Below are 26,957 nucleotides of genomic sequence, written 5' to 3'. Positions count from 1 at the left end.
TACCACTACACCACACACTAACTTCTTGCACATGTAAGACATTATATGTATATATATAAACACACACACACACACACAAAATCTGGAATTTTTTTTTTAAAAAGAGCGTGGGGACACATGACCCCACGTGTCCCAAGGTGAATCTGCCCCTGGGTGATGGTGGCACTGGTTTTGGTGTGGTTGGAGATGGTGGCCAGCAATAGCTAGAACTTTGTATTTGGAGGTGACATGGGTTAGTTTGGGATTTTATCTCACATATGGTGTGAATATTGGAAATTGCAAGGGGTGCGAATGGAATTTCCCGTGACATGGGGGTTCTTTTTTGTTTTTTGTACATGTTTTGTCCTAATCTAAACTGTTTATCTTGTAGGACTTGCAGAGTATTACATCCACACAAAAAATCAACTTCATCGAATATCAGTATATGAAAAATCAAATTTTGATTCATAGTTTAACTTCAAAATCTATGACCATCCATTTTGTAAATTAAACTTTAATTTTTTATATATCTGAAGCTCCATAGGCCAAGCTGCCTTTTTGGGATTGGCACGTTCCTAACCAAAACACACATTTGCGTGTATCTCGAGTTGTAACATTCTCTTTATATATTTAATAGAAGTGTTTGTTTAGGATGTTGGAAAGGAATCATTTTTATGTTGTATTGTTCTCGAGTGCAGTAGTATTTAATCAAGACGTGCAATTGAACTTGCTTGAGCCTCGCTAAAGCAGGTTGTCAAGCGGAACAAGTTGCTCGGGCAGCTTAAAATATTGGCTCCAGCAACGTTATCGAGTTTCGGCAACACTAGATATATTTTTCAATTAGGTCAGGTGTGCGCTGCCGCAATATTCATTTGCAGACCTGGCTTGTGCGTTTGTACCGTATTCCACCAACACTACATATATAATTTTATTTTTTTTTTGCTCAGCACTACATATATATTTTCCAGTTAGGTAAAAAAGGTCTGCCGCTTTTGATTTTGGAGTACGGATTCGGCAGGTAGATTTTAGGACTCTTGGTGAGGATACATAGTCAGTATTAAGATTGCTTGTAATCATACATTTGTTTTAGTGCATGATTTCTTCACGTAATTTTTATCCGATTTTGGGGTTTTTCACGTAAGATTGGTGTTCTGTTCTTTGGTTGATTTTGTGGTGTGTTTGAAGTCATCTAGTAAGGCGAAATAAGTACTCCTAGCGTCACTTTAGAAATTTCAATATCTAATCATATCAGATCAAGCATCCCGGGGTCAAAAGTCAACTGATGAAATCGTAAGCAAAAGTACCTGAGGCCGTATCTTTTTGAATAAAAATCCAACAAAACTTAATTATGTATTTTATTTTTTGGTTGAACGGAATGGTAACAAAGGGAAAGATTACAATACACATCTCTTATTTGGGTGTGTATCATATGCACCCCCAAAAATGTTACAAATCGCATTGCTAAAAAGTTGCGAATCTTATAAAGGTTACAGATACACCAAAATGTTATGAATCATAATGAAAATATTACGAATCGTACTGCTAAAAGGTTATGAATTCTAGAACAAAAGTTACGAAAAACACTAAAATAATATAAATGAACCATAAAATATGTGCATATGGTACACCCTTTTAAGGGGTGTGTATTATAGACTTTCCCGGTAAGAAAATTAAAATTCAATGTTCTGTTTGTCGTTCAACCACGAAAGGTCGCAATTCCAAGTCTCTCCCTCTCTCGCATCTTCCCATACGTTAGGCATTCGGCCTTTGCCAACCTCGCACCGAACCCAACCGAGGCGGCCTAAACTCACCCCATTCTCTCTCAAATCCAATAAAAATTTGATTGAGATACAGATTCATTTGAATTGTTATACTCCATCCGTATATGTTTATCCTCCATGTGTATTATTCTAATGTCTGAGTCTGAGGTATGTAAAAGTAGCAGTAACATAGCCCTTCGAACAGATTTTCAGTGACCAAGACGACTCCTTTGGTAGTCTTTTCTTGGGGTTTGTTTCAATGTCGACTACGAAATCCCAAGAAGCCACTTCTTCGGCTTCTCCATGTAGTTATCATGTGTTCTTGAGCTTCAGGGGCGAGGACACTCGCAAGACTTTCACCGATCACCTCCACACAGCTTTGGACCAAGCTGGATTTCGCACCTTTAGAGATGATGGCATAGAAAAAGGAGAAGATATCAAGTATGAACTAGAGAAAGAAATTCGAGAGTCGAGGATTTCGATAGTCGTCTTCTCGAAGAACTATGCCTCGTCAACTTGGTGCCTCGAAGAGCTTGTGATGATCCTCAAACACAGGACACTTGGACACGTAGTTTTACCTGTCTTCTATGATGTGGATCCTTCTGAAGTGAGGAAGCAAATCGGCAGTTTCAGAGAAGCATTTACGAGGCATGAAGAGAAGCTCAAATCAAAAACAGGTGAACTGGCAAAAGAGAAATTAAAGGATAAGGTGGGAACATGGAGGGTTTCCATTGGCAATTAAAGTTCTAGTAATTGCCCGTGCCTAAAGGCATGGCACAACACCTTCCGAGCACAATTAAATCGAATTATCCTTCCCTTTTGGACAACCCAATAACAAACCCGAATTTTGCGAGCTTATTTTTTTCTTAACTAAGCTTCAAACAACATCCATTTAATCAGATTCAATTAAGCAAATTTAGAAAAATACATCAATATTCAACAATCAATAAAAAGACATGATTATTTGCGTACTGAAATAGGAAATTTCAAAATTCGAGTAATTAAAATGTATTTGTTCTCTACTGCATCAAGACATGATTTCTTGTTGAGAACTTCCACAATGAGTTTCATTTTGTATTTTGTCACTTCTAAAATGAGCATCATATTTTTATTTCTCAAATATACTTTCTGCTCTCATTAATTAATAATTTCTCAAAAGAAATATTCATCTGTTAAAGAATTTTTTACTTTGTCATATACTTTATTGTCCTATCATATATACATGAATCGTTCCTAATTAAAATTTCTGATGCATTTGTCAAATTCTCAAAAATAAAAAACTCTGTTTGAGAATCACTCGTTTTCTCATTCTCCAATTTTCCATTTCACAAATTACTACGAAGAGAGACCATTATATGCACACACACAACTGAATAGGAAATCAAACCTCACATAAGAGGAAAGTTTTTGGAAATCAATTTGGGTTTCACTTTTTACTTTCCTTTGCCTTCTAAAATTTGAATTCAAAGAATCAATTAAAGCATAAGTTTCCTTATCTTTCCTTTGCTGTTTGGAACCTAAACAATTGGATATATATGGTAACAACATATACATTATATGTATTATATGTATAGATGATATTAAAGAATGAAGGGTGGAGATTTATACAGAAAGAGGGAATAAATCTAGACCATTGGTTATGTATTGGATTCAAAAGCAGTCCCCCCCCCCCCCCCCTTCTTATATAAATTGCTTAAACGTATGGAAAAGTCAATTGGAAAAATTAAAAGCGATTCCCAACAGTCAAATCGTAGAAAAACTCCAAATAAGCTATGACTCTGTGCAAGATGACCACGACAAACGTTTATTCCTCAATCTTGCTTGTTTTTTTTGTTGGAAGCGATAAGGATGTTACAGTTACAATCTTAGACGTATGTGAATTTTACACGGTAGTTGGAATTCAAAACATCGTGGACAGATGTCGGATATCAATTGATGAAAGCAATACACTCGTAATGCATCATTTGCTTCAACAAATGGAAAGAGAAATTGTTCGTCAAGAGTCACCAAAAGAGCCAGGCAAACATAGCATCCTCTGGAAACCTGAACCAAAGCCCCAAGAAAGGGGCAAGAATAGAAAGAAGCTAAAATCACTTTTTTATATTTTGTCAGACAGGCCAAGATAAATATTTTGACTATCTCCTAATTTATCGTGAAAATGTGAAACATGAAGCAAGACCCCACGAATGGGCCAAGAACAGTAATGATGTAATTCTAATGAATGGTAGGGGATACTTTAATGATGACAAAAGTGAAATTCGATCCCTCGCCAACCCTCTTAGACTGGTTATCCATGGGTGGGCGGGGGACCGATTGTCATCCATTAATGGGAAAGGGAAAAGTGAAATATGATCCCTCGCCAACCCTCTTAGATTGGCTATCCATGGGTGGGTAGGGGATTAATTGTCATCCATTAATGGTAAAGGGAAAAGTGAAATACGATCCCTCACCAACCCTCTTAGTGGGTGTTTGGACAAATAAGCCAAAGTGGCTTCTTTTTGTTCTTATTCAAATTTTGTTTGCATCACTTGGCTTATTATTTTTTGGGATTATTGCATCCTCACGGCAAGAGGAATCTAAAAAGTAAAAATTTTTGACCGAAATCTAATTTTTTTTGAATAAAGACGAAAATAAATTAATAAGCCAATTTTTTCATCTTTATTCAAAAAAAAACTTAGATATCCATTAATGAGAAAGGGAAAAGTGAAATAAGATCCCTCACCAACCCTCTTAGATTGGTTATCCATGGGTGGGTAGGGGATTAATTGTCATCCATTAATGGTAAAGGGAAAAGTGAAATACGATCCCTCGCTAACCCTCTTAGATTGGTTATCCACGGGTGGGTAGGGGACTAATTGTCATCCATTAATGGTAAAGGGAAAAGTGAAATACAATCCCTCGCCAACCCTCTCAGACTCTCTTAAGACTGGTTATCCATGGGTGGGTAGGGGACTGATTGTCATCCATTAATGGGAAAGGGTGGGAGTGGAGCCAGGAGCAAACTTCCTTAAGGGACACGTGGGGACACGTGGGTTCACGCGCCTCCACTCTATTCCCTTTTTTTTATACCGAGTTTTTCTATTGTACGATTTAGGATTTTAAAGTATAGTTCACACACATTTGGATCTTTTCTCGACGATCCAAGCCGTTTATAATGTAGAGATTGTCATATAATTTATCCACACAAAAATTCAAGTTGATCTGACACCCATAACAACTTGATAAGAATATTTTTTGCAAAAAATGGTTAGACCATGTATGTTTCCTGGATAAAAGTACTTTAATGAAGTGGTTCAAAAAGACAGATCAACGTACATTCTCGCTCTGATAGTTTATTCGAAGAGCCCTATTATATGAACAGTTTGGATCGACGAGGAGAGATATGGGTGTCACAAATTGCATCGGCAGGGATTGAAAAATAAGAGGGGTGCGAATGGAATTTCCCGAGGCATGGGGTTCTTTTTCTTCTGTGTTGACGATCACTTTCATTTACCTCTTCAAAGTCTCCTCTAATTGGTCTTCTCTGGCGTATTTTTCTTTTAGGCTCTATTCAATTTTTCAATGAATTGGTTCATAAAATCTTATCAACATACATTCCTTCTTTGACATTTTATTCGAAGAGCCGTATTATATGAACAGTTTGGATTGACGAGGAGAGATATAGGTGTCGCAAATTGCACCTGTAGGGAAGGATTGAGTCATTTTATTAAGTTAGGATGAAAGAAAATAAATTGCACTTGTAGGGAATCGTCGTTTTGCAAATGTGTTTCGCCGCTTGGTTCGCCAAATTCTTTTAACCTTCTATGCAAAACAAAATAGGTATCTTTTCCTTCGTAACAAAATTAGGACTTTTGTTGTATCTTTATGATAAATTCAGTGGCAAATACTCAAATATGTCTAGATATGTTTAAAAAAAGGGCAAAGTCCACTTTTACCCTGTGATTATCGCCATGTGCGGATACCCCTCTCATGGTTCAAAACCGAGTACATTACCTACCTGTGGTTTTAAAAATATGCGGATAGACCCCCTGCCATTATGTTTTCCATCCATATTAACGGAGGTGTATCTCACACTGCTCTAGAATGTAATCTGAGTCGTACATAATGTATTAAATAAAGAATAGATTATCTCTGTAAAAAATCATCTCGATCAGGTATCAATAACCCAGTGATCTAATTTTTAGTAAATTCAAATTTGAAATTTTAATTTCATACCAAAATCGATTCAACCATGAGCTTTTCATTTTTTGATTGACTTGAATTTTGGCATAGATGTAGTACTAATCAAAATTTACAATATCAATGGTTTGGATTCAATTTTTGGTAAACGGAATGGTGTGGTTAGATTTAAAAAAGAAGAAGAATCAAGGGACATGATGAGGGTATATCGGTCTTTTAATGTTGTGTCTGTTAATATGGATGGAAAACACGACGGCAAAAGGTCTATCTGCACATTTTCAAAATCACAGGTAGCTTATGTGCTCAGTTTCGAACCATTAAGGGGGTATCCACACATGGCAATAACCACAGGGGGTCAAAGTGGATTTCTTTAAAAAAATTTGAAGCACCTAAAAATCATTTTCCATGATGGTGTATAATTGTAGTTTTTTTTTTTTTATCTTCAGTGAATAATTGTTGTTGATTGCGAAATTTTTGAAGATTACCAATAATTACAGGTCCTCGAAATTCTTGAATCCGCCACTGGAGACGGCGGCAACTGAGAGGCAACGGTGAAGGTGGTTCTGGTGCTGGTGTGAATATTGAAGAATGAGAGGGGTGCGAATGGAATTTCCGGTGGCGTGGAGAGTTTCTTTTTCTTTTCTTTTCTTTTCTTTTCTTTTCTTTTTTTTGAATGAGGGGGTAATTCCACTCATTTTTCTTCGATGACGTTCATTTTCCTCTTCAAAGTCTCCTCTTTGGTCTTCTCTATAGTCTTTTTCTTTATTCTAGGATCGCTTCGATTTTAAGCAAGGTGTGGGCAGAATGCCCTTGGAAATTCCGTTTTTCCAAAGTAAGGGCCCGGATCGAGGGAGTGTGAGCGGAGAAGCAAGTGCTCGGAATACAGAGTCGCCACTCAGGTTTGAAGGTCCGACACCCAAGGAACCGTATTTCGAAGCACCTACCACGCTATTTTGATTTGAAAAAGTGAAAGCACCGGTCCATCATAACCATATCTGGGTTCGGGAGCCAGGTTATAAGAGAGAAATGGTTTTAAGGCACCCCTCTCGCCCAATCCGGAGATCAGTCTCTATTTAGGCATTTTGTGAAAATATTTGCGATTCTTCTTTCATTAATCAATTTTTAGCCAATTAGGGCGGGGAACGGTTAATCGGGGATTTAAAATTGTAACACGATTTGCAGGATGTGAATGATAGCATGGATGCAAAAGCAGTTAGTATAGGATGAGAACAGACTCCTGTGGGAGTTTAAACAAACTGGGAGGCCCATGTTTTAGAGTGACGTGCGCAGAAAGAAATCAGTATGCACTGATCAAGTCACAACATGCTAACCAAACATACGCGCGTCACTACAAGACCTGCGCGTGCCAGTAAGCCTAAGCCCACAGCTTTTATTCTCAACCCTCTGGGCTCTGAAAATGACCAGTGCACACCCAGGACAAACCAAGCAGTCTATAGCAGTTGATAGGCAGTTCTAAGCAATTTAAAGGCTGAAAAGCCCTACAAATTAACAAAACACCCCATAAACAGTGTCGGAACAAAACAGTGACCTAAGGCCTAGTTACCCATGCAAAGCCAGCCACTGGTCAGAGAGAGACTTGCAAGCACTGGTAAGCCACAGGCTCATGCGAGTCTAAACCATTTAACCAGTGTTTGGTTTATATGTTTCTAGGCTCTGGAACATATCCAGAATAATCCCAGGGGTACTCCACAATAGCAGGTATGAATATTAACTACAAACTAGCAGTTCTAACAAAGGAAAAGCAGTAAACAAGTTTTTAGCATGCTTACAGTGATCTATATACAAAGTAAAGCATAAAACAGCAAGACACCAATCCCCACGCAGATCCGCCCGCGCAGCCACGAAGTGGCGCACGCGAACATGGGACCGACGCGCGCTGGTTCTTGTCTCTACGGTTTTTGAAACCTTGCCTTTAAGGTCAGGACTGGTATTGATTACTAGCCTTAGCCCTGCCAGCCTCCCTCAGGGATCAGAACAGAAAACAGTAGGTATGCTGTACATAGATTGAGTTTGAAACGAAGTTAAGCTTTGATGCATTTGAGGCTTAATTGAGGTGGAAGAACAAGCTATGCTCTTAAGGGTATATGAGTGATAGAAGCAAGGAAACAAGGTAGCTTGTGTTGCTCGGAATTGGGTTAGGGTTTTTTATCCTTTTGAAAACTTGGAACCTCTTTTTAATGGATGAACCATGGGGGGTATTTATAGAAGGAGAGGAGTGGTAGGTATGGTGGCAAAGAGAGGAGCTCAGCCAGTCCACGAGGCTGGCTGATGGTTACTTGGTGGTTAAGCTTACCAACCCATAAAGGTGATGGGGACAGACTTGGACAGGCGCACGTAAGTCTCAGACAGGCGCACGCTAGCCAAACCAACCCGCGCGTGGGTCAACGGTCAAGTTTTGACTATTGGCCACACGTGGCAGCTTAACCCGCGCGCGCAGGTGCTAAACCCGCGTGCGCGAGCCAAACCAAAACACGTGTTGGTCAAAGGTCAAGCTTTGACTGTTGACCAACACCTATCAATTTGACCCGCGCACGCTGGTTCTCAACCAACGCATGCCAGTAGGATTTTTGGCTTTTTGAAGTGGCTTAGGATTAGGTTAAGTTCAAGAGTTTTGCAAACACTCAAAGCTCGAACACTTGAAATTTCCGAGGGTATTCTTAATCCGTTTCATCATCGGAGAATAAAAAACCGAAAAGTAAACTAATCTGAAAAGTCCAGATTGGAGTGTCTACACAAGGATCGATTTCACTCTCTGGGTTTGAAGTGGCGATCTAAATCCCGGCGATCTCTTCATTGAAAGCTCCGGCGACCTCGATCTTGGCCGGTACACTGTCCACGACACCTCCAACGGGATCTGTATGTAGATATCTCTATATATTGACGCATATATGTATACATGATAGATATATTATTTTAAACTCCATGTGTATTACTTTAAACTCCATGTGTATTATTCTAATGTCTTGAGTCTGAGGTGTGTAATTAAAGTAGCAGTAACAGAACCCGTCCAACAGATTTTCAGTGACCAATTAAGAAGACTCCATTAGCAGTCTTTTTCTTGGGTTTGTTCAATGTCTGCTATGAAATTCCAAGAAGCCTCTTCAGCTTCTTCATGTAGTTATCATGTGTTCTTGAGCTTCAGGGGCGAGGACACTCGCAAGACTTTCACCGATCACCTCTACACAGCTCTAGATCAAGCTAGATTTCGCACCTTCAGGGACGATGATGGCATAGAAAAAGCAGAAGATATCAAGTCTGAACTTGAGAAAGCAATTCGAGAGTCGAGGATTTCGATAATCGTCTTCTCGAAGAACTATGCCTCGTCAACTTGGTGCCTCGAAGAGCTTGTGATGATCCTCAAACGCAGGGCTTCCGGACACGTAGTTCTACCTGTCTTCTATGATGTGGATCCGTCTGAAGTGAGGAAGCAAATCGGCAGTTTCGAAGAAGCATTTACGAGGCATGAAGAGAAGCTCAAATCAGAAACAGGAAAACTAGCGAAAGAGAAATTGAAGGAAAAGCTAGGAACATGGAGGGTTGCACTTAGAGAAGTTGCAGATGTGGCCGGGATGAATTTACAAAATCAAGTCGATGGGTAATTTTTTCGTAGCTCGCTTCTTTAGCTATGCATAACTTGTGTCGTTTTTCATCCTAGTATTACAGTAGAGCCAATCAGGGACGGAGCCAGAATTTTACCCTAACAGTGGCGAAGTGGTAAAATGTATATTAAAAAATGAAAAGATGCATTACAATATGAATAATCATCGACTCTATAAAAATTAAAATAACATAATAAAAACTATAGTTAATGATGTTAGTCATTTGCGCAGAGAGTACAGAAAAAGACTAACTTTAGTTTAATCTATCTATTAAAGTGAGGCATCTTGAATTGTCCCTAACGTTCTTTGATGTCATTAAAAGCATTGATGATAGAATCAGCATTGAAACTTTTAGCTATATCCTTCTCAATGTATGTAATCATGAAATTTCAGAAAATCATCTCCATCCTATTGCGCAATCTAGTCTTTACAAGTTTAATAGCTGAAAATGCACGCTTCGTCGTAGCCCTTGAAACAGGAAAAGTATATAAGATGAATCAATTTATCAACAAGAGGATAATTGCAGACCCTTTTTTGATTTATTTAGTACTTGACATAACTCTGAAATAGTGCACACCTTTACTATCGGCATTGGAGTCGTGCCTGAATACAGGAATATCACACAACCACTATTGCCGGCATTTGAGTTGTGCACAGTGCATACCTAAGGCTTAGTTTGGATGCCTGTAATCTTTTGTAGGAATAGGAATTTGATTACCAAGAATCAAATTTCTAGTAATTCGATATCTGGAGTAAATATATTTTGAGATTAATTAAGTAATCTTCTGTAAGAATTATTTATTTTGGAAATATCCTTAAAGTCAAATGTTTCCTTTTTATATTGATCAAGCAAGGAATCCAAGATTTCCATGGGGGGTGGGAGGGATCAGATTCCTTCGATCTGGATTGGAAGATCATTAATCTCTTCCCATTCTTACTCTTCACAAACATAGAAATGTTAGAGTTCTGAAATCACATTCGCATTCCCCTCTATGATATTTGTCATCCAAACACAGCCTTGGGTTAAGTTGTTTTAGATTTTGCTTTCTTTCCTTTTTGTCTTACCTTATAGAGATTTTTGCAAAAAAAACTAAGCGTGGATTTTTTTTTCTATAATTAGACCTCATTCTTTATATTATTTTACTTTGGTCCATTGAATTTAGTTTTGGAATGCTTTTTTGGTCTCTTTTCTTGAAAAAAAAAATAGAGGATTTAGGCCTAGTATATAGCAAAAAATAATGAAAAAAATTTAGCGGTGGCGGATCTATATAAGTAGGGGTCAAAAAAAAAAAATTTTACATACAATGATTGCATTTTCTAAACATGGTCTAGTGGCCGCTGCCACCACTAGTCCCCCTTGGTTCCATCCTTGGTCTCGATAACGTGGTCATTTTTGTTACTTATTGCTTCGAAATATTTAATTCTTGGTTTGTGCTATTCTGTCTAATCTGTCATATATTCTTATTGTTTTTTATGTCCCATCTTTATCACAATTTTCAGACATGAGGCAAGGTTTATCCAGAAAATCATAAAAGTGGTTGGAGACAAGGTAAGTCGCACAACCTTGAACATTGCCCCCAACTTGGTTGGAATGCATTCACGAGTCAAAAATATTCAGCATTGGTTAGAAGATGAGCTAAGTAATGTTGGCATCGTTGCAATTTGTGGAATGGGTGGAATAGGCAAGACAACTACTGCAACACTTCTTTACAATTTGAACTTCTCAAGATTTGAAGGTAGCAGTTTTATTGCAGATGTAAGAGAAATTTCACAACAAGATGGTTTACTTCATTTACAAAGACAGTTTCTTACAGACATTTTGAAGACAAGGAAAGTAAAAGTAAATAGTATTGCTGAAGGAACCGCTATGATTAAAGATGCCATGTCTCGCAAAAAAGTTTTTGTAGTTCTTGATGATGTAGATGAACTTGACCAATTAGATGCGCTACTTGGAACGCGAGGTTTGCTTTTTCCAGGAAGTAAAATCATCATAACAACCAGGCGTGAGCGATTACTACGGCTGTATCAATTCTATAAGGTGCATAGGCTTGAGAATCTGAGTGACGAGGAATCCTTGGAGCTCCTTAGCTGGCATGCTTTTGGAAAATGTTATCCTGACAATGGGTATGGAGAGGTCTCAAAAAGGGTGGTAAGCTACTGTGGAGGGATACCATTAGCAATTAAAGTTCTAGGTTCTTCACTATCAGGGAATTGCTTAAACGTATGGAAAAGTCAATTGGAAAAATTGAAAGCAATTCCCAAGAGTAAAATTGTAGAAAAACTCCGAATAAGCTATGACTCTTTACAAGATTACCACGACAAGCGTCTATTCCTCAATCTTGCTTGCTTTTTCGTTGGAAGCGACAAGGATTCTATAGTTACAATCTTAGACGGATGTGAATTCTACACAGTGGTTGGGATTCAAAACCTCGTGGACAGATGTCTGATATCAATTGTTGAAAATAAAAAACTGGTAATGCATCATTTGCTTCAACAAATGGGAAGAGAAATTGTTCGTCAAGAGGCACCAAATGAGCCAAGCAAACGTAGCATCCTCTGGAATCATAAGGACGCATTGGATGTTTTGAGAGAAAATACTGTAAGAATTATACTTTGCTTTTTATATATTTCTGTCTGAATTTTTTTAAGGATGCTATTCACTAATCGTTGTTCCTGCTGCCCATTCTCCCTTTCCCATTTTTTCTCATTCTTATGTTAGGGCACAAGCAAAATAGAAGGCCTCAAACTCGATATGGGTCTATTGAGAGAAGATACATATGCTAGTACGTTTTTCGGTGACAATAGAAAACGTCGCTATGAAGAGTTCCTTGAAAAACCCTTATTGTCAAATTTTGGTGGTTTGCTTAAAAGACATGGTTTCAGTATCTTCTCCTCTCACCTCAAACCCACGGATCCAGAAAATTCAATTCGAGTGGCTTTAGAAGCTGATGCATTTGCAAGGATGCACAATCTAAAACTTCTACAGCTCAGTCATGTACATATTAGTGGGCCCTATAAAAAGTTCCCCAAAGGATTAAGATGGTTGTGCTGGCAAGGATTCCCACTTAAGTCTATACCTGGTGATTTCTCTTTGGAGAGCTTGGTTGTTCTTGACATGCAATATAGCCTCTTAAAATATGCATGGGAGGGAACCAAGGTATGTTACTACTTTTTTCTTCCATTCAAATTTCTTTAGAAAGTGAATTGCAGGCTTTGATACCCACTTTCTCCCGCCCCCCTTCTATTGCAGTTTCTAGGGTGGTTAAAAATCCTCAATCTGAGTCATTCATACAACCTTGCCAAAACTCCCGACTTTTCAGAACTCCCCAATCTTGAAAGACTAGTGCTTAAAAGTTGTACAAATTTGGTTGAGGTTCATGAATCCATTGGAAGCCTTGAGAGACTTGTTTTGTTAAATTTGGAAGACTGCAAAAATTTGAGGAATCTTCCGAGAAGTATTTGTATGCTAAAACATTTGGAAACACTTGTCATCTCTGGTTGCTCAAATTTTGATGGATTGCCGACAAACATTGGAAATATGGTATCTCTAACTGTGCTCAAGGCAAATAGAATTGCTTTAAATCAATCTCACGCCACCAATGGGCAAGTGAACGCAGTTCAATCTTTCATCTGGCCTTGGCGGATGAAGCCAAGAGAAAGTGCAGAAATTTCGTGGCCTTCTTTACCACGGTCCTTGGTAAAATTAAGTCTTGTAAAATGCAATCTTTCAGAGGATGATTTCCCGAGAGACCTTAGCTACCTATGCTCATTGAAGGAACTAGATCTGTCGTCTAATCAATTTAGTAGCCTCCCAGATTTCGTCAGAGGTCTTACTAAGCTTGAGGACTTAACCATTCATTCTTGCCCACGGCTCCGCAAACTTTATGATGTCCCGCAACTTGTGTTGTATTGTGATGATAATAGATTGCTAGAGGAAGTAACGTTTCAAATCTCGCACCGTCCAACAACCACTTGTCAGTTGGACGCATGCAACCATCCAGAGACTCTGAGTGCATTCAAATTAGAATCCATAGGAAACATTGGAGCTGAGATTGTTAACAATTTGGGCATGTCGAACTTGCAATCCATGGAAAACCTAACTGTAAAGCTAACGTCATCTTTTGGCATGCAGCAAAGGAGGTTTCCCATCCAGGTTCTCTCTCTCTCTCTCTCTCTCTCTCTCTCTCTCTCTCTCTCTCTCTCTCTCTCTCTCTCTCTCTCTCTCTCTCTCTCTCTCTCTGTGCAGTGGCAGAGCTAGGTTTTAAAGTCAGATGTGGCACTCAAAAATATTACTATCACTAATATTAAGAAAAAGTACACATGTTTTGGATTAATTATTCATAATACTAGAAAAATACACATTTTTATAGGTACTTACAATTATCGAATTGAGCTGATATTTTTCAAGACTACCCAATCAAGTATTTTAAAACAGTTGAACGGCTCGGATCATATAAAAGTAAAAAATAAAAATTGGTTCATAGCTGACAAGGGGTGGCATGTGCCACCCCGCCCCCCTTACCAGCCATTGTGTGTGTGATACTTAGATTTTCTTTTTGTGACACAGGTTTGTTATGAATCACGTATAATCTACGCTTATATTCCTGGTAGTAAGGTTCCACCCTGGTTCAATTTTAAGAATCTAGGATCCTTAATTGATTTTATTGTGCCTTCGTATCTTAATTTGAGGATCCGAGGCTTGAACCTGTGTTCACTTTATCAGCACTCTAGTGATCCAAAACATGAATTACACATTGTCATAAGTAATAGGACGAAGGGCTTGGTTTGGAGCTATTGTCCATTTGTCTTTGGAACTCCAGAAGATGGTGAAGATACGATGTGGCTAAGTTATTGGAAGTTTGGAAATCATTTGGAAGACGGCAATGAAGTCAATATTTCAGTGTGTGGAGGTGAATATGTGCAAGTAAAGGAGGTTGGAGTCCGCCTTCTGTACAAGGAGGAACAAGAAGAGATGAGCTCCCATCAACTCTATCAATTTGGAAATATCGTTCCTGGAAATATTTCTGCACATCAGCGGGGAACAAAATTGTACCAACTCGGCTTTCATCTTTATGTTTGCAAGTATTGTCGGCATCTGTATCCTCCACGGAGAGGTCATTTTATGTTTCTCAGGACCTTGGGCGTTGATTTATTAAGCTTCTAACAGCTTGTATCAACGATTGATATTTCGTAGTTAATCTGGAAAAAGTAAATTTTACATCTCATTTGCTCTTGCGTAATGTATATCATACTTAAGATTTCATGGAACTACAAGTTTCGTGACTGAATTTACTTTGGCGTTCACCAAAACATGGTTCTGCCAAAACAAATTAGCTGACTTGATTGCTGCCAAGATTTCTAGCAAAATTTCGGTGCACACCGCGACGTGGAGCCCCAGGTCCTCCACCGCCACATTCGGTGTGGGATGCAAAATCAAGTATATGAACCTCACAACAATGTGCGGTGGGGGGAGTGGAGAAGGGCTTGTGCCCAAAGTAGACCAGATTAAATCCAAATTTGATCCGAGAAAATCTGAATCCAGCTACCGAAATTTGATCCGATAATCTGAATAAAGAATCCGAAACTTAACGGACTGGTTCAGATTTATACAAATCCGACCCGTTTACAAATCCAAGCCATATCACACCAACTTAAAATTGTTTGTTTGATCCGTTTTTTTTACAAAGATAGAAAACTAGTACTCCATGTTTTGTCCTTTTGCAAGACGCAAAACTTGCTTTTCAGTAAGATAAGAAACTATTTCTTTTAATTGGGGTAACTTAAATATTAATCCTCCTAACCGATCAAAATAAAAAATATTAGTCCTCCTAAAGTGTCAAGTTCGATTCTCTTTGTAAATATGTGTAGGTGGGGGAAAATGCTGTGAGATGGACTCTGCAGCCTGGACTACTAGTAATTATACTAAACTCCAGAGTAATACCAGAAGTATGCTGAAACCTGCTAAGAGGAAAACCGAATGAACCAACCAGTCAATAATGTTTCAATCTTGACATACTAATTGGAAATTGGGAATAATGGCAGACTGAAGACACTACCCAGGCCAACAGCTACCTCCTATGAAGAATGTTTCCATATTTGGTAAAGCAACTACTTACTTGCTGACGTGGTGCTCCATGACCTTCTTCACAAATTGGGATATGTTACTGCAGCCCCTTTGCGTGGGGGGTTTTTAGGAGGATAAAAGAAAAGAAATGGAGAGGAAGAACTTTTCCTCCCGGATGGTTAAAAAGGTGAGAAAGGGTTGGAATCAACAATCCGTGAGGGAGCTATTTTTATTTCTCGCCAAAATTGGTGAGATTTGGTTAGAGGAGAAACTGGAAAGTCTACCTAAATGAGATGGTAAAACGACACACTTTTTAGAGCCACACGCCTTTCTTTTAATTTCTCACCCAAGAAGCCAAAGCCAAAGCGATATAAGTATGTGGCTCCCACTGTGGAAATTGTCAATGAAGCTACGATAAGCGAACAATTAGAGGCAGGATTCCTCGGGCTGAAAACTCATGTGCCTTTTTTTGGCCATTAAATTTAAAACATAATAAAATAACACAATTCAACAGCCGAAAAATTTCTTGTCACAGAGGCACATGAATTATTCGGGACTAAGAAAATTTATTAGGCACGAGTTATTTGGGACAGAGAAAATTGGGCCGGAGGATTACCACCTTGTAGGCTGTAGCAACGGACCCTGGGATCCTACAAAGCGGATCCCTAAAGGGCAAATCTCAGCCGTCCATGAGTGTTTTCAATGGGCCAAATTCAAATGAAACTTTATTGCTCAAAAAAGTTTCATTTAAATCTGGACCATTGAAAATACTCTCGGACGGCTGTGATACACCCTATAGAGACACCACTGAAAAGACAGCCATCCTCTACATGCGTTATTGAGCCGTCGTCTTTGACTTGTCCTGTTGTTTTGACTTTTGAAGTTTTCATCACGAGAGCTGCTACAGGTACAACAAAAGCTGTATAGCAGCCGCATACAGATGGCTTTTGCACCCGTCTCAGGTCCCGCAAAGATGATCGGAGCCGCTCATTTTTTTCAAAACATTTCGTTTAGGGTCCCTCTAAAAAAATCATCTCAATCTGATATCATCGGTAAGGGCAATTACGAATCATCCAACTTTGCTTCAGAATTTAGGCAACGAAATGTTTTGAATAAAATGAATAGCTCCGATCATCTTTGCGGGACCCGAGACAGGTGCAAAAGAGATCTGTAGGCGGCTGTTGTACAACCTTTGCTGTACCATCATCCCTCTTTGTTTTCTCTCAGCTCACCTCCCACACAAGCCTCTCTCTCTCTCATCAAAGGACGACTCTAACCTCTGAGTCTAACTCACAAGGTGAGTTTCGAACTACTTCACTCTTCCAGAAACAAAATGCCAAAGAATGACTCCTAGTAGTTATCATCTCTTGGAAAACCCCCAAATCTCATTTTAGGTTTTTTTTTTTTTTCCTTGAGAATGATGGATAGACTAATAAATAAACTCCTAATAATGATACTCACCTCCTTTCATGCTTGGAATTTGGGTTTGTGGCATATTTAACCTTCGTGAAATAGAACGCCTGAACACCACACTTAATGTGGTTGGTTCATTACTCTCCCTCTCGTAAGGGTGAGCTTTTGTTTTTGAGTCCTCATGGAGGAGGTGCTCAACTCTCGTTTTCATCACTAACAACTAACTTCTAACATCCTATCGTCAACCAAAAAATGAAGAAGGAAGGAAATAGAACGCCTAATTTAAACCACATTGGGCGGGGGATTAACTTGCTATCTGCTTCAACGTTGTACGCATCTGTTTTGATTTCTTTTAACAGGTGGAAAGTTTGGAAGATGTTCTTAAAAATCACGGCCCGTGGGTCTTTTTTCTGTTTTGTTTTTGTGGCTGAAAAATGAAGGGTTTTTTTTTGTTGTTGTTGTTGATGGGAATGGTACGTATTCAGAATCGACCAATGATAGACTTCAAAACTGGGGTATGAGAGTAGATGAAGCGTGCAGTTTATGCAGAGGAAGCAGAGGATCTTTCAAGCATCTTGTACCGAGTTGGACCAGATTTTTCTTGATGTTGCAGGTTCTCTCAGAGATTTCTTAAGTTCTTTTCCCCAGGCCAGGTTCATAATGTTCTAATGACGAGTGCCTAACGTCCCAATTGAGGCAACGACTGCGGAATTACTGGTTCCATTTGTGTTTAGTTGCTTCTAGCCTCGCGGTGAAACAATAACTAAATCTTTATATTTCAGTTGACTCGCATTGGCTAAGTTGGCATCTCTTCTTAAAGAATAAAAAGACCATTTTACCCTTATGTATATATTCCACCTAGACACCTGCCCATTACACACTTCTCTCTCTGCAAATTTTTTTCCCAAATCCCAAACTCCATTCATGCTACCATCATGCCATTTCTAGAAACCCAACGCCGGCGGCCACCTCTCTTTCTCTCTCTCTTCCATAAAAAATGAACCACAAAAATGTCAGACCAAATCGACGGCCGAATCTATAAACGTTTAGAGTGATTCAGGCTCCTAGGAGGAATCTATTTTTTTTGAGGAAGGGCAAGAGGGTAATTTCACCTACCAAACTCACCTAGGCAATTGCTGACTAGGGAGAGGTAGAGTGAACCCTTTAAACACACACACTTCTATTAAGGCAAGGTAAGTTACAACTATGGTTGCTCCCCGTGGTTTTAATTTCTGGGATCTCCCACTGTATATGGATGCTCCCCGTGGTTGGGTTATCGAAGGAATCGAGGTTGATGGGATCTCCCACTGTATATGGTTGCTCCCCGTGGTTGGGTTATCGAAGGTGGACCAAGGCCAAAGACGTCGGAGAAATCGAAGTCGACAGCAGTGGAGGTGGAGGTGGAGGTGGAGGTGGAGGATTCGCGAGAAAGAGAAGGGTGGCTTAGGTGGTGGTCGCCGGCGTGGGTGGTGGTCTTCATTCATTTGTTGATGAAGTTAACAAACTTTGAGCTATTCCTTTTAATTACCTCCAAGGGAAATAGTCAATATGCCTCAAAAACTTGGCTCCCACATTTAGCTCCCAAGTGCTTTGTTAGTTCTCCAAAGCCCTCTAAATAACAAGTTAGACGCAAGCTCAAAAAACCTAAAATCGCTTAACTTTAGATTGTATAATGCGATTTAACAAATGTTTTAGCTAGTCCCTTAACCATAAAATCTTAATTTAAAAAAATAAACTCCGCTTGTGCTCATGTGTCTACGGATTGAGGAAGTTCATACGATCCAAAGGACTCCAAAAACAGCCAAAGCCTTGTTCCAATCTAAGGGATAGAGCCTAGCTAGAATCCTATATAAGGGATAACGGTGGAGAATCCAGATGCCACAGGGGCTCTTAGTCTTGATAGAGATTATAGAGTCCTAAGGTAAAGAGGACACTCCAAACCCTATCCAAGTCCGTTATAAATGGATTAGATCTAAGGGTCCAAGTCCTAAATGGGACTCAACCTCCAAGACCTAGAGCACGTGTGCTTTAGGAAAAAGGGCCTAGAAAGGACGCATATGTTTGGGGGTGGGCCTAAACGGGTACAACCACACAAAAAGAGGCCGGCTTGGAAGAGCCCCAAATATTAGTCCTCCTAATGTGTCAAGTTTTTTTTTTTTTGAAAGGCAAGGTGTCAAGTTCAATTCTCCTTGCAATGCATTACCAAAAAGCAACAAACAAAACAAAACTTTAATGTTAGTCATGTCCCTTAGTCTCCTTAGGATTACATCCTAATTGAAATTGAACATTATGCTTAGATCAGAAATTCAAATAAACCCACACTACCCTTCCTCTTCCAAATCTTTCTCTCTCCTAATTTGTTCTCTCCAATATTATATGATATATCCCCTTAAAATATTCCAAGCACTAATTCTATAAATAAAATAAAATAAAAAGACATTCCAAAACAGTAATTCTAATACTAAACTAGTAACAAACATTGCAAAAATATTACTGTATGATAATTATAGGCAAGTGAGATGTTCCTCCATTTGTTCAGAGGTCTCAGATTGACGTCCAACATTTTATCGTCCCTTTGTATTCTCCTGAATAATTGTGTGTGGACATTGCATAATGATCCGCATAAGAGAGCTGCATAAGCCAATACCATCATACTTACGTGCATTATTAACCACTTGGATTGAAGAGTCGGTACTAATATTGCAGATTGATGTATTTCAGTTAAAAGACCTGAAGTAGTAAAGCCTTCTATAAAAATAACACTTGGCACAGTTATTACACGTAAAGAAATATTATTATTTTTAACATACGGAATGATGTGAATATTGGAGAAAGTCCATGAAAGAAAAATTAGTGATTCATATAAATTACTTAATGGGAAATCCCTGAATAAACCAAACGAGTTACTAATAATCATGTTATACAAAAAAAAAAAAAAAAAAGTAGCTATTAGGCGCCATCCTTTGACGAATCATATAACGGGTGTTCCACTTTCCAAAAAAAGTACATTTTGAAAGAAAAAAAAAATGTAATTTCAAGCTCAAAAATCATGTGTTTATGCAAATAATTTTCCTACTAATATGAATCTTATTTGATAGATCTCGTTAAGATCTTTTAAACGGTGCAAGAAAAATTTTAAAAATATTTTTCATTTTCATTATATTTGAGTTTAAAATTACCTTCTTTTTCCAAAAAGTACTTTTTTTGGAAAGTGAAACACCACCTAGCTTGGTCAAACGTTGCGCACCAAGGTTTAAAATTGTGTATGCCACCATTGAACTTGTATGCACGATATTTGACTATATGGTCATACATTATGGATTTTTCATGCTTTTTTGAGAAAATTCGTGAAATAATCTGTAGGCAAATATATACTCTCCTCATCCAACAGCCGAAAAAAATCCTTACTCGGCCTTTATCCTCGTATTTATTCCATCCTATATTTATATATAAAATAATTTATTTATATATATATATACACACACACACACAGTACGTACGACTAATTCAATGACACACATAATTACATCCATTATCCAATAGGCCCCACTGTCTCCTCTATCCCAACGTTAATCCCATCATTTAATTTGGAGAGCAAAAGAGAGAGTTAGTGCATTGTAATTTTTTGTGACCGAAATGAATTGCATGTGTTTGAGTTTAAGTGTGAAATTCTCCCACAACCAGGTCTTGCGTGTCAGTGGAAAGAGTCCCTTTGAAGAGTTACTTGATAAATCGTTGTTTCAGCGCCCTTCTTCTCTGACCTGGAAGCCACTGGTCCAAAATCAATGCAAATCAAGTCGATTTGGAAGCTGACGCATTTTCAAGGTTGTGCAAACTGAAACATATGCGCACGGCTCAATCATGTACATAGTAGTTGATCGAACATACGAGAATTTTGCCAATAAGTATTAAGATCGTTGCGCTGGTACCGTGAGTTTACTGTGGAATCCATATATACCTAGTGGTTTCCCTTTGGAAGCCTTATTGCTTGGCATTCGGTACACAGCAGCTTGAAAAATATGTATGGGAAGGCACCAAGATATGTTACTCCTTTTTACTAGATGCCTAGAAAGACTTGTTTTGGTAGATTTGAACAACTGCAAAATTCTGAAAGCCGCTTACGTTTTTAAAAATGCTGGTTGGTCCTAGCTAGTTTGTCCAAATCTTGAGCAATTGGCCGGAGAGATGTGAAATATGGAGTCTCTGATAATGATCTGCAAGCGCAGATGGAACTTCTATGAAATGACTGCATTCTACAAATGGTGAGGTGAAAGCCCTGCATTTTTTTTTTTATCAGTCCTCGGCTATTATTGAATCCAAGAAAAAGTCGGGAATTTTACTTACGACGTTCCTTGTTAGAACTAACTCTTGCATACTGTAATCCGTGAATACATGCGTTCCCCGTGATCTTAACAACTTATCCTTGTCGGAAAGCATTTGGCAAAGTGTAAAAATTCCGTATGTTTCTCTCTTGCAATATTAATCGTCTGCTAATGAATAATGTTTTGTTTGCTGCTGAATAAGCTGAAATGTTTCTCTCTTGCATCAGTAGTTTATGCAGTACGTGTGATCTCTTTGGCAAAAAATTAGATGCAAAATTATCTTGTACGATGTTACAGGGGATTAGATTTGCTGGATATTAGGGGAACTAATAGCGATTATTTCTTTATATTCAAATGGGGTACTCAAGTTGGTAGCCACGACACTTGAAAGAGAAAGTAGACCAACTATTTGTCTGGATCATAGAGTTAGTACCAGCCTTAGTTGTTTTTTTTTAATGCTCTGTCACTATATATCCATTTTTTGGTTAAGTACTTAAATGTTAAAACCATCTTGACTCTGCCCGTTGGATTAGCTAGGTTGGTTATTTTTATCATGGCGGCTCCCTGCCTAACCCAGACACGTTAATCCAGGTGTCATCTTGACTCTGCCCGTTGGTTATTTTTATACTTCGACACGCGAATTTTTAAAAAAGAGAGGACACGACATGTTTACATGTTTTAAAAAGCATATGTACACTATCATATGAAGAAAAACTAAAAACATTAAAGTTCTAATCGTAAATATGCAAACACTACATATACATTAAATTAGAACCATCATCATATCATTCGTAAAAGTATTTCGACTAAAGCATTTGATTATTTGTGTGCCTTTTCTATCCAATATTAAACCATCATCAATTCACACACAAAAATATGACTCTCGAAGTTTTAATTAGATCCTACTATTTGTTTTTATCAACCCCGTCTTATTTTCACAGTGTCCGAGAGTTTTTGGAGCATTTTTAAAGTGTCCCCGGAGTGTCTAAACGGAAAACATTGATAAAAAACAGGGAACTTTGAATATGAGTGTTGGACACGTGTTCAGAGAGTGTCGGTGTCCGACAAGTGTCCGACACAAGTACATTACCTCCGACGAGATATCTGTGTTACATAGGTCCCACAGATGCAATGACTGCAGAACTACTGGTTCAATGTGCGTTTTAGTTTGCTTCTAGCCTCATGGACAAACCATAAATAAATCTCTAGAGAATGCGGTTCTTAACTAGCTTATGTTTTTTTTCATTACTAGGTTTCACTTGACTCTCTTCTTATTACACAATGAATTGCTTCTGGAGTAGTACTCTTGACAGATAGTAGTGCTCTCTTGGTGCTTGACTCGGTCTTTTTCTTGGGCTTTGTTCAATGTCTACAATGAAACCCCAAGAAGCCTCTTCCTCGGCTTCTCCAAGTAGTTATCATGTGTTCTTGAGCTTCAGGGGCAAGGACACTCGCAAGACTTTCATTGATCACCTCTATGCAGCTTTGGACCAAGCTGGATTTCGCACCTTCAGAGATGATGATGGCATAGAAAAAGGAGAAGATATCAAGTCTGAACTTGAGAAAGCGATTCGAGAGTCGAGGATTTCGATAATAGTCTTCTCGAAGAACTATGCCTCGTCAACTTGGTGCCTTGAAGAGCTCGTGATGATCCTCAAACGGAGGACTTCTGGACACATAGTACTACCTGTCTTCTACGATGTGGACCCATCTGAAGTGAGGAAGCAATCCGGGAGTTTCGAAAAAGCATTTACAAGACATGAAGAGAAGCTCAAATCAAAAACAGACGAACTAGCAAAAGAGAAATTGAAGGATAAGGTAGGAACATGGAGGGGTGCGCTTAGAGAAGTTGCAGATTTGGCCGGGATGAATTTACAAAATCAAGTTGATGGGTAATTTTCTTGTACTCGGTGTCGCTTTTTAGCTCATACTCATCGGATTATTGCAGCAATGCCAATAACGTGCTCATTTTTGCTAGTAACTTTGATGTAATGTTTAGTTCTTGGTTTGTGCTATTCAATCATATATTCTTATTATTTTATATGTTCCATCTTTATCGCAATTTTCAGACACGAGGCAAGGTTTATGAAGAAAATTATAAAAGTGATTGGAGGCAAGCTAAGTCGCACGTCCTTGAACATTGACCCCCACTTGGTTGGAATGCATTCACGAATCAACAACATTCAGCTTTGGTTAGAAGATGGGCCAAGTAACATTAGCATAGTTGTGATTTGTGGAATGGGTGGAATAGGGAAGACAACCACTGCAACATATTTGTATAATTTGAACTTCTTAAGATTTGAAGGTAGCAGTTTTATTGCAAAATGTAAGAGAAATTTCACAACAACAAGATGGTTTACTTCGTTTACAAAGACGATTTCTTTCAGACATTTTGAAGACAAGGAAAGTGAAACTGAATAGTATTGCTGAAGGAACTGCAATGATTAAAGATGCCATATGTTGCAAAAAAGTTTTGGTGGCTCTTGATGACGTGGATAAACTTGACCAATTAGATGCACTACTTGGAATGCAAGGCTGGCTTTTTCCAGGAAGTAAAATCATCATAACCACCAGGCGTGAGCGGTTACTCGGGGCTTATGAATTTTATAAGGTGCATAGGCTTGAAAATATGAGTGACGAGGAATCCTTGGAGCTCTTTAGCTGGCATGCTTTTGGAAAATGTTTTCCAATAAATGGGTATAGAGAGGTCTCAAAAAGGGTGGTAAGCTACTGCGGAGGGATTCCATTGGCAATTAAAGTTCTAGGTTCTTCTCTATCAGGGAGTTGCTTAAACGTATGGAAAAGTCAATTGGAAAAATTGAAAGCAATTCCCGACAATCAAATTCTTGAAAAACTGCGAATAAGCTATGACTCTTTACAAGATGACCACGACAAACGTCTATTCCTCAATCTTGCTTGTCTTTTTGTTGGAAGCAATAAGAATTTTACAGTTATAATCTTAGACGGATGTGAATTTTACACAGTGGTTGGGATTCAAAACCTCATGGACAGATGTCTAATATCAATTGATGAAAGAAATATGCTGGTAATGCATCATTTGCTTCAACAAATGGGAAGAGAAATTGTTCGTCAAGAGTCACCAAAGGAGTCAGGCAAACGTAGCATCCTTTGGAATCACAAGGACGCATTTAATGTTTTGAGAGAAAACACTGTAAGAATTATGCTTTGCTCTTTATGTATTTTTGAATGAATTTGTGTAGGGATATATGTTATTACTAATCATTGTTCATGCTGCTTTTGCTCCCTTTCCCCTCTTTTTTTTCTCATTCTTATGTTAGGGCACAAGTGAGATAGAAGGCCTCAGACTCGATATGTGTCTGTTGAAAGATGAAGCATATGTTTGTACGGTTTCTAGTAACAATAGAAAACGTCGCTATGAAGAGTTCCTTGGGAAGTCCTTATTGTCAAATTTTGGTGGTTCGCTTAAAAGATATGGTTTCAGTATCTTCCCCTCTCAACTCGAACCCACAGATCTAGAAAATTCAATTCCAGAGGCTTTTGAAGCTGATGCATTTGCAAGGATGAACAAACTAAAACTTCTGCAGCTGAATCATGTACTTATTAGTGGGCCCTTTAAAAAGTTTCCCAAAGGATTAAGATGGTTGTGCTGGCGTGGGTTTCCACGTAAGTCCATACCTGGTGATTTCCCTTTGGAGAGCTTGGTTGCTCTTGACATGCAATATAGCCGCTTAAAAAATGTATGGGAAGGAACCAAGGTATGTTACTACCTTTTTCTTCCTCTCAAATTTCTTTGCAATGTGAACTGAAGGCTTTGATACCATTTTGTCCCCTTCTTTTGCAGTTTCTACGGTTGTTAAAAATCCTCAATCTAAGTCATTCATATAACCTTGCCAAAACCCCCGACTTTTCAGAACTCCCCAATCTTGAGAGGCTGGTGCTTAAAAATTGTACAAGTTTGATTGAGGTTCATGAATCCATTGGATGCCTTGAGAGACTTGTTTTGTTAAATTTGGAAGACTGCAAAAATTTGAGGAATATTCCAAGAAGCATTTGTATGCTACAACATTTGGAAACGCTTGTCATCTCAGGTTGCTCAAATCTCGACAGATTGCCAACAAACATGGAAAATATGGAGTCTCTAACTGTGCTCAAGGTAGATGGAATTGCTTTAAATCAATCTCTCCCTACCAATGGGCAAGTGAACGCAATGAAATCTTTCAACTGGCCTTGGCGGTTGAAGGCAAGAGAAAGTCTTGAGATTTCGTGGCCTTCGTTACCACGAACCTTGGTAGAATTGAGTCTTACGAAATGTAATCTTTCGGAGAATGATTTCCCCAGAGACCTTAGCAACCTATGCTCAGTGAAGAAACTAGATCTGTCGCATAATCAATTTCATAGACTCCCAGATTTCGTCAGTGGTCTTACTAAGCTGGATTGGTTATGGATAGATTTTTGCCCAAGGATCCGCAAACTTGATGGGGTCCCGCTACTACATCTGTGTGTTGGAGATAATACATCGCTCGAGGAAGTAACGTTTCAAATCTCGCACCGTCCAACAACCACGTGTCATTTGGACGCATGCCACCATCTTGAGACTTTGACCGCATTCAAATTAGAATCCATAGAAAAAGTTGAAGCTGAGATTGTTAACAATTTGGGCTTGTCGAACTTGCAATCCATGGGAAACCTAACAGTAAAGCTAAAATCATGGCCTGGCATGCAACAAAGGATGTTTCCCCTTCAGGTGCTCTCTCTCTCTCTCTCTCTCTCTCTCTCTCTCTCTCTCTCTCTCTCTCTGTGCTTAGATTTTTTCTTTCTGTGACAGGTATGCTATGAAACACATATAATCTGCGCTTATATTCCTGGTAGCAAGGTTCCACCCTGGTTCAGTTTTAAGAATCTAGAATCCTCAATTGATTTTATTGTGCCTTCATATCTTAATTCGAGGATCCGAGGCTTAAATGTGTGTTCAGTTTATGAGCACCCTGGTGATCCAAAATCTTGTGAACCACATACTGTCATAAGTAATCGGACAAAGGGCTTGGTTTGGAGCCATTGCCCACATGTCTTTGGAACTGCAGAAGATGGTGAAGATACGATGTGGTTAAGTTATTGGAAGTTTGGAAATCGTTTGGAAGGCGGAGATGAAGTAAGTATTTCAGTGCATGGAGGTGAATTTATGCAAGTAAAGGAGGTTGGAGTCCGCGTTCTGTACAAAGAGGAACCAGAAGAGATGAGCTCCCAATCAGCCCATGGAGATAAAATGCACCATCAACTCTATCAATTTGGAAATATAGTTCCAGGAATTGTTTATGCACATCAGCCGGGGACAACATTGTACCAACTGGGCAAACATCCTGATGATTGCAAGGGTTGTCAGCATCTGTACCCTCCACCTTGGATCCCTGCCACTCCTTACGATTTTGATCCTAATTTGGAATGTTGGGCTTCAAGAAATATAATGGGGATTCCATTCTATGTTTGTCAAGACCACCTTGGGCGTTGATTTATTAAGCTTCAACAGTTTGTATTTTTCATTTTTCATTTGCTCGTGTAATGTATATGACACTGAAGATTTCATGATACTAAAAATTTCGTGCAAAACATGGTTCTGCCAAAACAAATTAGCTAACTTGAT

General features: G+C 38.8%; 1 protein-coding gene and 1 pseudogene across 1 annotated transcript in view; one reads left to right on the top strand and one right to left on the bottom strand.

The window, feature by feature from the left end:
• LOC131327223 (calreticulin-3-like) overlaps window positions 1-26,957 on the bottom strand; it is a 63,608-nt gene that overhangs the window by 24,501 nt on the left and 12,150 nt on the right. The window lies entirely within an intron of this gene.
• Window positions 1,821-26,940, top strand: LOC131326779 (uncharacterized; annotated as a pseudogene).

Source organism: Rhododendron vialii, chromosome 5a (genome assembly GCF_030253575.1).
Source record: "Rhododendron vialii isolate Sample 1 chromosome 5a, ASM3025357v1".
Lineage (NCBI taxonomy): Eukaryota > Viridiplantae > Streptophyta > Magnoliopsida > Ericales > Ericaceae > Rhododendron > Rhododendron vialii.
Note: the sequence above shows the minus strand (reverse complement) of the source record. Positions and strands in the feature narration are given on the sequence as shown.